Source organism: Arachis hypogaea, chromosome 14, assembly GCF_003086295.3.
Source record: "Arachis hypogaea cultivar Tifrunner chromosome 14, arahy.Tifrunner.gnm2.J5K5, whole genome shotgun sequence".
Classification (NCBI taxonomy): Eukaryota; Viridiplantae; Streptophyta; class Magnoliopsida; order Fabales; family Fabaceae; genus Arachis; species Arachis hypogaea.
Window position 1 is genome coordinate 48515277 of NC_092049.1, and position 12720 is coordinate 48527996.

The following is a 12720-nucleotide window of genomic DNA, read 5'->3' on the forward strand; positions in this document are numbered from 1 at the left end:
GAGTAAGATGGGAAGAGTGCAAGGCCATCACCATATTGAAGGAAGTCTCAGAAGAAGAAGGAATCAGGTCCTCACAGCAGGAACCAGAAATCTTGAAAGAAGATGTGGAAGAAGTTAAGCAGGAAAGTGGAACTGAGCAAGCCAAGGATCTGCAAAAAGGCATGATGGAAGTATACCAACCAAAAGCACCATTTCCTGAGAGGTTAGGAGGAGGTGAAAAAAGGAAAACCTATTCAAGGTTTCTAGAGACATTTAATTCTCTGCATGTCAATATTCCCTTTCTTGAGATTCTTCATCAAATGCCCACACACATCAAGTATTTAAAGGAATTGTTAAGCAAGAAAAGAGTTTTGAAGGGAGGACAAACGGTAACAATGAACAAAGAATGCAGTGCTCTCATCAAGAAGGACACACTCTCTAAGAAAACGGACCCAGGAAGTTTTCATATCCCTTGCATCATAGGGGAAACAAAAATTGACAGAGGATTCTGTGATCTAGGAGCTAGCATAAATGTGATGCCTCTAACTCTTATGAAGAGGCTACAACTGAACGAGGTGAGATCCACTGATGTAATCATACAACTGGCTGACAAAACTCAGAAGCAAGCTGAAGGGGTAGTTGAAAATGTGCTGGTGAAAGTAGGAGATTATTATTTCCCCACAGACTTTGTCATTGTGGACATGGAGGAAAGCTATTTACACCCTATCATTCTGGGCAGACCATTTCTAGCCACTACTAGAGCGCTCATAAATGTAGAACAAGGAGAACTAATTCTGAGAATACATGATGAACAGCTCATTTTCAAAGTCTTCAAACCTGCATCTGAGCCTGAACCAGAATCTGAAAAGCCTAAAGATGATAGTAGCCATCCGTGTTTGGGGGAAAGTAATCCAGCAGCTGAGACTCTAAAACAGTCATTGGAAGGCAAACAAGAGTTGCAAGAGTTAGAGCCACAAGAATCAGTGGAAACAGATCAGAAGGATCCTCCTGACATAAAGGTCAATGAAGAAATCCTCAAGAGAAAGGGAAGAGTGATAGGGAGATTGCCAAGAGGATGGAGAAACAAGAAAATTCCCACTGAAGGTTTTTCTCCGGGAGATAAAGTGATCTCAAGTCATTATCTGCCAATCCCACCTGGCCTCCAGACCATTCCTTCCCAGCTCCCTCAAGTGTTCACAATCAAGAAAGTTCTTTCTATGGAACATTTAGAGGTCATGAATGAATCAAGAGGGGACGTTTTCATAGTGAGAGGAGAGGACGTCAAGCACTACAATCCACCCTAACAAGGGACAACCGTCAAGCTAGTGACGTTAAAGAAGCGCTTCATGGGAGGCAACCCATTTTTTTTAGTATCCTTAATCTTTAGTGCTTTGCTTTACATCTAATAAAGCATGGTTTCTTATGCATGAACTTGAATCCTCAGGACAACTATTGATTAAGTGCACTAAACCGTGCATGTAAATTACAATTGGTCTCTAAGTTTGGTGTGCCTGATGGCACTCCCAAATCTTACTCAAATTGAATTCCATCTTTCATTCAAGGTGCACAACCAAACATTAAGTTTGGTGTTCTTTTTGAACACAGTTTATGAAAAGCAAGAAGTTCCTCTGGATTTCAAAATTCATGACAAGTATACCATTCACATGTTTTAATGCTTTAGTTTCAATTACTTAGGGTAGTCACTTTGTTTAGAATCAAGGAGCCAAGGTGACTATGATTTATTAGAAATATGCACACTCATTAAGGACAACCAATATGGATTTCATGTCATCAGGAGACTTAACCAAAAACTAAGTTTGGTGTCCAAATAATAAGTGTGCATACATGTAGAAGTCACGGCTATAAGCTCATAAAGACAAGCATTGATTTACATGTGCAAATACTATTCATAATTCACATGGACCGAAAAATGATAGCAAATTTGTTTGTTTGTGCAGGTACAAAAGAAAAAACAAAAATGGAGGAAAAAGACAAAGGGAGGTACGTGCTTGGTCAAAAAGAAAATTCATAAATCTTTGAAACTAACACATGGGAAAAGGAAGTTCTGCAAGAAAAGAAAGCCACATATGCCAACACCAAGATGCCAATGTCTTGGCAATCAAGGAAGCCACTACTTTACAGAATGCAAGATACTCAGTCCAAGCTGACTACAACATCAGTTCGCAAATCAAGCTTAACTACATAGGGGAACATCTACACAAGATGGACCCAGCATTCCCAGCTTATGATGAGTATTTCAAAGGGAGGAAAGAAGGAGAAATAAACAAGGCAATGATCCTTGAAAAAGGAGTGGAAGAAACGATGAAAAAGGCTGGATTCTGGAAAAAGCTCATAAGAAAAGACAAAGGAAGCACAAGTGGTCAAAAAGAGGCAGGAAGCAAGAAGAAGCAGGATCCCAAGAATTAAGAAGAACCAAGCAATAAATAAGAGGTGGTCTCGTTCCTTAATAATCAAATGATAATTGGTGAATTGTCTTTATGAACGTGTTTTCATCATAAGTCATTTAAGTGTTAGGTGGAGTCTTTTTTTTTATGAGTCGTTTTTTTTAGTATGTGTGTTTGTTAATTGCTTTGAATAAAGTGAATGCTTAGATGTTTGGATATAACATCACCTTCTTAAACAAGTGCCTGCCATGCTTGTTCTGTTTCCAAAAATAAGAGAAAAGCTTGAACAAAAGTAACTTGGCTAAATTAGTGACAAATCAAGTAGAATTAAGTGGTGGTATGCATGCTTGACTGTTTAGTCACATCACTAAAATTAGAGTGTAGAATTATCATTTTTTATGTAGAAGTAAAAATTGTCTATGGATCTTGATGAATAAATGTCTTTGGCCATGAAAAAGAAAGAAAAAGGAAAAGAAAAAGCCACGGAAAAAGGCAACCAAAAAGCAAAAAAATTGAGAAAATAAGCTAGGCACCAATGGTTTGAACTTCTGAGACAAATGCCTGTGGTGTTTATGTATTAAGGATATGCTTGGATGACTAGGTTCTGAGGAGTGTTTCAACACTTGGTAACTTGGGTTAACTAACCCGGGATTATCAACCAAAAGTCCATTATCAAGAGCAACCTCAATACAAAACATTTAGTCACACAAAGAGGTGCTGGGCACCAATGTCTCAAGAAGGAATGTGAACTAAAATGCCTAAAGTGGATATGTGTAGTGCACTGATAAGAAAAAGAAAAGGCCAAAGGCTTGTGCAACACATGACACTAAGCAAACAAGGAGCAAAAGAAGCTCTAAGAAAAAGAAAAGAAAAAAACAAAAGAAAAGTGCCAAAGACATAAGAATAACAGGAGGCCATAGCAATTTTTGATGGATGCAATGAAAAAGTGATAATCCTACCTGATAAGTATGAAAAAGTGATGCTGCAACTTTCTGCATAGAACCCTTCTGATGAACTTCAAATGCTTGCTAATATAGCCAATGTAATTACTTTCTGTTCATACTGTCTTCTCAAATAACTCAGGACTTGCTTAGGGACAAGCAAGTATTAAGTTTGGTGTTGTGATGCCAAGGCATCATAGGCTAGTTTCACTAGCATTTTTCTGTTAGTTTTAGTTGTTTTATGCATTTTCTTGAGCTTAAAGTAACCAAAAATGGTTAAATGAAGAACAAAGTAATGAACCATCCAAACAATATGATTTCGATGCAAATTCCATGAGTTTTAGTTATATTACTTAAATGCTATGAATGAAAGATTTCTCATGAAATTTTGCAAGACTTTGATGCAATTGTTTGGATGATTTCAGGGAAGAAGAGGCTAAGCAAGGAAGCAACAAAATCAATAAAGGAAGCTTGAATATCACATGTGGAGTTTAAGTTCCAGTTTAAGCCTAAACTGGAGCTTAAACGCCAAAATCATGAAGGATAAGAAATGCTGGGATTGAAGTTTAACCTCCAGTTTGACCTCAAACTGGAGGTTAAACGCCAGAATGAAAAGCCTCACTTAAGGAGCATTCCACGTTTAACCTCCAGTTTGACCTCAAACTGGAGGTTAAACACCAGAATGAGTATGCCACCCAGGGAGGAGTTCCACGTTTAACCTCCAGTTTGACCTCAAACTGGAGGTTAAACGCCAGAACCAGGAAGAGTACCAGGGGCCATTCCACGTTTAAGCTCCAGTTTGACTCAAACTGGAGCTTAAACGTGTTCGATAGTTTTTTCACTCCAGGGTTGCTCTCTCCATCTCCACGTTTAACCTCCAGTTTGACCCCAAACTGGAGGTTAAACGTGTTCGACACCTCCAGGGCCACCATTCCAAGCTTCCACGTTTAACCTCCAGACCTCAAACTGGAGGTTAAACGTGTTCGACCTCCAGGGCTGCCCTTCCTATCTCCACGTTTAAGCTTCAGTTTAACCTTAAACTGAAGCTTAAACGTGTTCGACTACATGACTCTCCAGGGCTACCTTCTTCCATTTCCACGTTTAAGCTTCAGTTTAACCTTAACTGAAGCTTAAACGTGCTTCTACAAATGGCATCACTGGAAGTGTCTGGCGTTTAAGTTGCAGTTTAAGCTTAAACTACAACTTAAACGCCACTCTTGAAAAAAGGTTTCTGGGCCAAAAATATTGTGATTTAAGTTAGTCTTTGAGCACAATTATTAACTTAAACTTACTTTGGTATGAAACCCAATTGAATATCATGGTTTATGGGATTGGGCCTGAGGGATTGATGAGTTTGAAATCTCATTTATTGAGTCATGTGCCATTATTTGATTATCACTAAGTTGGCTCAATAAATGTTACAGGATTTGGATCAACAACCTCATCAAGATTATGGATCATAAACCCAAGACAAAAGGAAAGCAAGGAGAGGCCTCAAAGCCCAAGAAGCACAACTGAAGCTCAATATAGAAAGTGTATAAATAGGATAGAAGTTAAGTTAGAAGGGACTTTTACATTCATTTTTAGCTAGTTTCTTTTTCTTTGTAATTGAATTCAGAGCTATGATTCACTAAACCCCCTTTCATTGGGTTAGGGAGCTCTATTGTAATTCAATGAATCAATAATAGTTTATCTTCTTCTTCAATCTTTTCTCTTGAATTTTGTTAGAAAGCTTCTCGATTTAATTCCATTGAGTAGTTGTCTTGGGAAAGAGACTACTCATACTTGGAATCCTTCGGAGCCTTGGGAAAGGAATGGAGGATTCATGCTAGAGAAGCTTTCTCACAGTGGATTGGATTGGGGTTTGGATGGATATTGTGACATGTAATCCTACCAAATTGTGGTTCATGAAATTGTGTGGTATAATCAGTGATCAAGCATCATCTCTTCTTATGAACATTTAAACCAAGGGATTGGGAATTTGTTTGTTTTTAGAGAGCATTGGTGAGCCAAGGAATTGGGATCCAATCATATAAGATTGCCAAGCAAAATTCAATGAATGCATTGGTTGAGGAAGAGATTTACATGTTTTGATTCGGAGATTTCAATATCTCCTAAACCCAATGAATTCCCCATTTCTGATTTCCACTTTCTCTTTACATTCTGCAATTCAATTCTTGCAATCATCCCCATTCCCTTTTAATTTCAGCAATTTACATTTTGCTCTTTAATTCATGCAATTTAAGATTCAGCCATTTAATTTTCTTGTCATTTACTTTTCCCGCCAATTTTACATTCCGCAATTCTCATCTCAAATCTTGATTCCGCTCAACTAGAACACACTTCTAATCCGAATTGCTCACTCAACCAATCCTTGTGGGATTCGACCTCACTCTATTGTGAGTTTTTACTTGACGACGATAACCGGTGCACTTGCCGGAAGGAATTTTGCCGATCGTGCAATTTCCTAAATCGTAGCATAACACGTTTATGCGCATCATAATGGCATCAACTTTGAAGAAGGAGCAGCGTTATTGGCAAAAGTCAGTGCCAATAATGCTAGTGAAGGTGTAAGAAGACCCACGTTAGTCTCCACGTTAGTTACATTAATGTGGGAACTAACGTGGAAGGAAAGGGAGATGCCAACGTTAGTGGAAAAGGTGATCTCCACTAACGTTTGCGAAGCAAAAAGACCCACGTTAGCTTCCACGTTAACTACATTAACGTGAGAACTAACGTAGAAGGAAAGGGAGATGCCAAAGTTAGTGGAAAAGGTGATCTCCACTAACGTTTGTGAAGCAAAAAGACCCACGTTAGCTTCCACGTTAACTACATTAACGTGGTAGTTAACGTGGGCAAAAGTCTCACCCAGCAGCCTGACCATGCCTTCTTCAAACAAGAATAACTTGGGCCACAAAGCTCCAAATGAAATTATTCCAGTGGCATTGGAAAGTAGGATTCTAGAGCTTTCCAAGCATATATGGAACTACATGGTGGACACTGAATTTGAGGGAGAAAACCTGCCTTGAAAGTGCAAAGATGAACATGGTATCAACCTGTAGTAAGGCCAGCTGACCTCTTCACATTCCAAGAAGTGCAACTCGAGCTGTAGAGCTCCAAATGATGCGCTTCCAAAGGCTTTGGAAAGTAGACATCCAGGGCTTTCCAAAAATATATAATAGTATGGGGTGGGCATTAAGTTTGAGCTCCAAAACCTGGCAATTTTCGGCCCTGATCGCGGACGTTATTGGCACTCACGTTTGCCAATAACGCCAGCCACTATGCCAGCAACCCTGTCCCCTTCAAAAGAGCATAACTTGAGTTACAGAGGTCCAATTGAGATGATTCCAGTTGCGTTAGAAAGCTGACATTTAGAACTTTCCAATGATATATAATACCCTATAATGGGCATGAAATTGGAGCACAAACCAGAGGCATCTTTTAAGCCCCAAAAACACTAACTGGGTAGCAAGTGTGACGTTAGCCACACTAACTTCAGCACTAACGCCACACTTGTAGCGTTAGTGTGGCTAACGTTAGCACTGACATTCGCACCTGGACCTCAACTTGATTCTCTTTCAAGGACCATCCAACCTCAAGGAAGCAAGCCCACAAGTGTCAACCAATCAAGGCCACAAGAAGAATCTAGAATAGGAATTCTCATTTAATTGTAATTTGCTTTTAATTTCATTTTGTAATTTAGGAGATCCTATATAAGGGCCTTAGCTTTTACATTCAGGGGGGGCGGACATTCTGGAATTGGGGGATTGAAGAGGGGTCTTCGGACTCCCTCCTCTCACACACTTTTCCTTCTCTTTCTTTTCTTTGTAATTTTCATTTATGAGCTTTGAAGTTTTATTTTCAGTTTTAATCTTCGTCTTAACTTTTCTGCACCTTCTTTCTTTTCTATTTTGGTAGAGCAATGATCAACTAACTCTTTTCATTGGGTTAGGGAGCTCTGTTGTAATTTGATGGATCAATATTAGTTTTCATTATTCTTCTTCTATATTTTCTCTTGAATTTACTAGAAAGCTTTCAATCTTCATCCAATTGGGTAGTTATCTTGGAAAAGAAACTATTCATACTTGGATCTCTTCTGAACCTTGGAAGAGGAATGAAGAGATCATGCTAGAAATGCTTTTTCATGTTGGACTAAATTGGGGTTGGATGGGTATGTGACTATAACCCTACCAAGGAATTGACCATACTTCATCTCTTCTCATGAGAATTTGACCAAGGAATTGGCTATTGATCAAGATTTGAGAGATTGAATTACCAAGAAATTAGAATTCGATCACTTAAGATTGCCAAGGAGATCAATGAATGCATTGATTGAGGGAGAGATGAAAATGAACTTGATCCGGAGGATTGCAATATCTCTTGATCCCAATGTTCATTTTATTTTTAGTTCTTACATTTACTTTTCTTGCCATTTTACTTTTCCGCACTTTATCTCTTTCTCTACTTTCGTGCTATTTACTTTTCCTGTTGCTCATCACTCCTTAATGATTCGTCTAACTAAAATAATCAATTAACCATTAATTGCTTAATTCGTTAATCTCTGTGGGATTCGACCTCACTCTATTGTGAGTTATTACTTGACGACAATTCGGTATACTTGCCGAAGGAAAATTGTTGAGAGACAAGTTTCCGTGCTATCAAGTTTATGGCACCGTTGCCGGGGATTGATTTTGAATCAACAATGATTAAATTGGAGGATAACAAGATTGAGCATTTTTATTTTGTTTGATTTAAATTTCTGTTGAGTTAATTCGCTTTCAGTTTTAGTTAATTTCTTCCCTTCCCCCTACTTTTTCATTTATTTTTTTAGTTATTTACAATTCAGTTCACTAACCCACTAACTGTTTGATATATTGCATCACTCACACTAACAGTAACTCTAATAGAATACTTTCTGCATCTATTTTCCTTGCTTGTACCTTGTTAGTTGTATGACAGGGAGGAGAAGCGGGGCTTCAACTTCCTTTGATTCTGAACCTGAGAGGAGCTTCCTTAGATTAAGGAGGGAAACAAGAGGAAAAAGAGTAGTGGGTGCTGAGGAAGAGGAAGAGTACTTTGAACTAGACATGGAGGAGAATATGGAGAACATTCATGAAGAAGAGGCTCACAACCATGGCAGAGAAGGTCTAGCAAATCATGCTGGGTAAGAGAGAAGAGTTCTAGGCTCCTACATCAACCCAAACCCAGGAAACTGTGGGAGTAGCATTCAAAAGCCAACCATACATGCCAACAACTTTGAACTAAAATCACAGCTCATCACCCTTGTTCAGAACAACTGTTCATTCGGAGGAGGCATCCAAGAAGACCCCAATCAACATCTAACCACCTTCCTGAGGATATGCGATACTGTGAAGTGTAATGGTGTTCATCCTGACACCTATAGACAACTTTTGTTCCCTTTCTCACTTAAGGATAAGGCATCTAAATGGCTGGAATCCTTCCCTAAGGAGAGTTTGACAACCTGGGAAGATGTGGTGAAAAAATTTTTAGCTAGATTCTATCCTCCTCAAAGAATCAACAGTTTGAGAGCTGAGGTTCAAACTTTCAGGCAGCAGGATGGTGAGACTCTATATGAAGCATGGGAGAGGTTTAAGGACCTAACAAGGAGGTGTCCACCAGATATGTTCAATGAATGGGTGCAGCTACACATTTTCTATAAAGGCCTTTCTTATGAATCAAAGAAAGCAGTAGACCACTCATCCGGGGGATCTCTGAACAAGAGGAAGACCATTGAAGAGCCCATAGATGTCATTGAAACTGTAGCAGAGAATGACTACTTCTATGCCTCCGAAAGAGGGAACACTAGAGGAGTGATAGAGCTAAACAATGTAGATGCTCTGCTGGCCCAAAATAAGCTCATTACCAAGAAATTAGCTGACCTCACCAAGAAGATAGAGAGGAACCAAGTAGCAGCAATCACCACCTCATCAACAACCCAAGAGGGAGTGAATGCAGAGGCAGAGTGAGCAGTAGCAAGCCAACTACATTGGGAATTCACCTAGACAAAATCATGACCCATACTCCAATACCTACAACCTTGGTTGGAGGAATCACCCAAACTTTGGGTGGGGGAATCAACAAGATCAAAGCCAAGATCAGAGATGTCACAACCCCAACAACAATGCAGCTCACCAACAATTCACACAGAGAACATATCAATACCACCATAACAACACCTCTCCACATCCATATCAAAACCAAAATAACACTCCTCATCCTTCTACCTCCAATCCCAACCTACCATCATCTGATGACAGACTCTCAAGGATTGAGAACCTACTTGAAGGCATATGCAAAGAGATTCAAGACAACAAGGTGTTCAAGGAGGAAGTGCGAGCAAATTTTAAGAAATAGGGAGACACCATCAAGAGGTTGGAATCTCAAGTGGGGTATCTCTCTGAGCAGATTCCCAAACCTACAGATGGATTCCCAAGTGACACAGAGAAAAATCCGAGAGGTGAAACAAAGAAAGTAAGATGGGAAGATTGCAAGATGGTCACTATAAGTGGTAAGGAGACTGAGGACAAGCCAAACAAGCCGTCAGAACAACCTGGAGATACCTCAGCAGAGAAGAAGGAAAAAGATCACCAAGAACCAAAAATCTCACAACAGGAGCTGCTGAGACTCTATGCACCCTTTTCCCCAACTACTCAATGGTGCTGTGGAGAAGAGAATATACTCAAGATTTCTTGACTTGTTTGCATCTCTGCATGTAAACATACCATTCATCAAGACCATCCAACAAATGCCTGCATACATCAAGTATATGAAGGAACTGCTTCCCAGGAAAAGCTCACTCAAGGGAGGCCAAACTATAGTGATGAACAAGGAGTGCAGCGCCCTCATTCAACCAGAGTTGGCTACAAAAAGAAAGGACCCAGGGAGTTTCTACATTCCTTGTGCCATCGGAGAAACCATTTTTGATAAGGGACTCTGCGATTTGGGAGCAAGCATCAACTTAATGCCCTTATCCCTTATGAAGAAGCTGCAGATTAATGAGATAATGCACACAGATGTAGTCATCAGGCTGGCTGATAAAACTCAAAAACAAGCAATAGGAGTGGTGGAAAATATGTTGGTAAAGGTTGGGAAATACTTCCTCCCAACAGACTTTGTCATATCAGACTTGGAAGAGAGTCACACTCGCCCAATCATATTGGGAAGACCATTCCTAGCTACAGCCAGAGCACTCATAGATGTAGAGCGAGGGGAGCTAATTTTGAGGATCCATGATGAACAACTCAACTTTAATGTCTTCAAACTCTCACAAGAAACAGATCAAAAGAACAAGGAACCAAGGAAGAATCACAGTGAGATACTGAAGGAAGAAACAAGCACTGAAGCACAACCAGCACATCTAGGAACTCCCTTGATTGATGAATAAGGCAAACAGCAATTGCCACAGCTCAAAGAAAATCAGGAGGAACCCAAACCACCAGAATCATATGAGACCAGTAACCACATTTCCTAAGAGGGAGGAAGTCAATCAAGGGAACCCACACTCCAACGAAATAGAGAGTTGCATAGAGGGTGAGTTCATTGAACCACCAATTCAAGAAGATCTTGATGAAGAGGATGCTCCAACCATAATACATCACCCAAGTCCTGAGATCAAGGTGGTGAAGGCAATCAACATGAGCACTAAAAAGAGGATGGTGACCAAGAAAAGAAGGACAATATCCATGAAGAAGAAAAGGTCAACTAAAAGCCATCCCACCCCTACCATAACAAGCAGGTTTACACAAGCTAACAACAGAAGAAAGCTTGCTGGGGAGAGGCACTCAAAACAAGGGGCATTAACTGGCTCCTCTTTCCTCTTGAGGTCATTCCTCTTAACAAACTGGAAGAAGAGGAAGAAATTCATGAACAACATGTCAAGCTAATGACATTAAAAGAGCGCTTGTTGGGAGGCAACCCAACCATAGGTAACATTTTCTTTCCTTGCATAGTTTATTTTCAATAATTTGAGATATGATTGCATTCTAAGTTTGGTGTTGCCATGCAACAAAATGATTTTCAATCTTCACTGGGTATTTGCATCATTTTAAAATGACAGTGTCACACTAAGTTTGGTGTTGCCACTTAACTTTCATGCAAAGTACCATGCCAACACCACTTATTAATGCAATCAAAATGTCTCTGTTTGTATCTCTTGTGCCTTTATTGTATCCTTAATCTTGCTTGCTTAAACACATGCATACTCACACTTCTTTCTAAGAAACTCATGATCCATCATAGACCCCATCACCACTGTTTTAATTGTTGCTTGAGTATAAGCAATCATTCTAAGTTTGGTGTGAGAAGGGGAAGAATAGGAGGAAAAGGGCAACAACAATGAAGATGAACTACAAGGTGGTAAAGTTCCTTTTTCCTCTTACTTATTTCCAGCACTTTAAATTGCATGATTGTCTTCTATTTTCTTTGTATGCATGTGTGATTACTCCTTGTGAATAAGCATAATTTGATATTTGATTTGTAACATGTTGCTATGATATCATGATTATCATCTTGAATTTTACTTGCACCCAATATCTCAAAGAATGCAACAAAGAAATCATTATTTTGAAAGGAAAATGTTGAAGAATTTTATAAATCTTGGGGCAAGCAAAAGATTAAGAGGAGTGGAGGTTCTGATTGTATGATTGTGTCTCGAGGTTGCATGTTTGTGAAAACTTGCATGGGAGCTCATAGACAGGCAACGAAGTTTAGAGAAGTATTATGGAATTTCTCAAACATCTATTGATCCAAGAAGCAGTAACAAAAGAAAAAAAAATGAAAAAGAAAAAAATAAAGAACAAGCCCAAGGCTCTGAGCATCAATTACTAGAAATAAAAAGAAAGAAACAAGAACTCAAAGAGTTATTGTCCTAGTTAAATGCTTGTGGTGGATTTGTATCAAAGAGAGAGGCTTGAGCAAGTAAATCCTAAGGGGTGCTTCAACACCTAATACCTTAGACCAACTGGTTTGGGAGTATTGATTGAAAGCTTATCTTAAAAATCCGCTTTGATACATGACACCTAGAGTCGGGGCCAAATTCCAAAGAAAAGAAAAATGCTAGAAAATAAGTGTTGTTTCAAAGGTGACAATCTATAAAGAGGATTCCATAATATCATTTGAATGAAAGTTCTAAGATCTAAGACTTCCAAAATGTAAGGACTAATGAGCACTGGAACCCTTGCATAAGCATACAAATTAGAGTTAACCCCACTGTCACTTATTCACTTCACCCACTAAGGCATCATAAGCAATTCTTCAATGCATTCCAATTAAGAGAATTCTTTGTGCATAGTTTTTTTTTCTTGCTTGGGGACAAGCAAGATTTAAGTTTGGTGTTGTGATGCCAGGGCATCTTGGCTAGTTTTACTAGCCATTTT

At 39.2% G+C, this 12720-nt stretch overlaps 1 non-coding gene across 1 annotated transcript; it reads right to left on the reverse strand.

Moving 5' to 3' along the window:
* Positions 1 to 8865: 8865 nt before the first annotated feature.
* On the reverse strand, positions 8866 to 8972 carry LOC112745286 (small nucleolar RNA R71). Its single transcript, XR_003173223.1, has one exon. It is a non-coding gene; the product is annotated as a small nucleolar RNA R71 (small nucleolar RNA).
* Positions 8973 to 12720: the final 3748 nt, after the last annotated feature.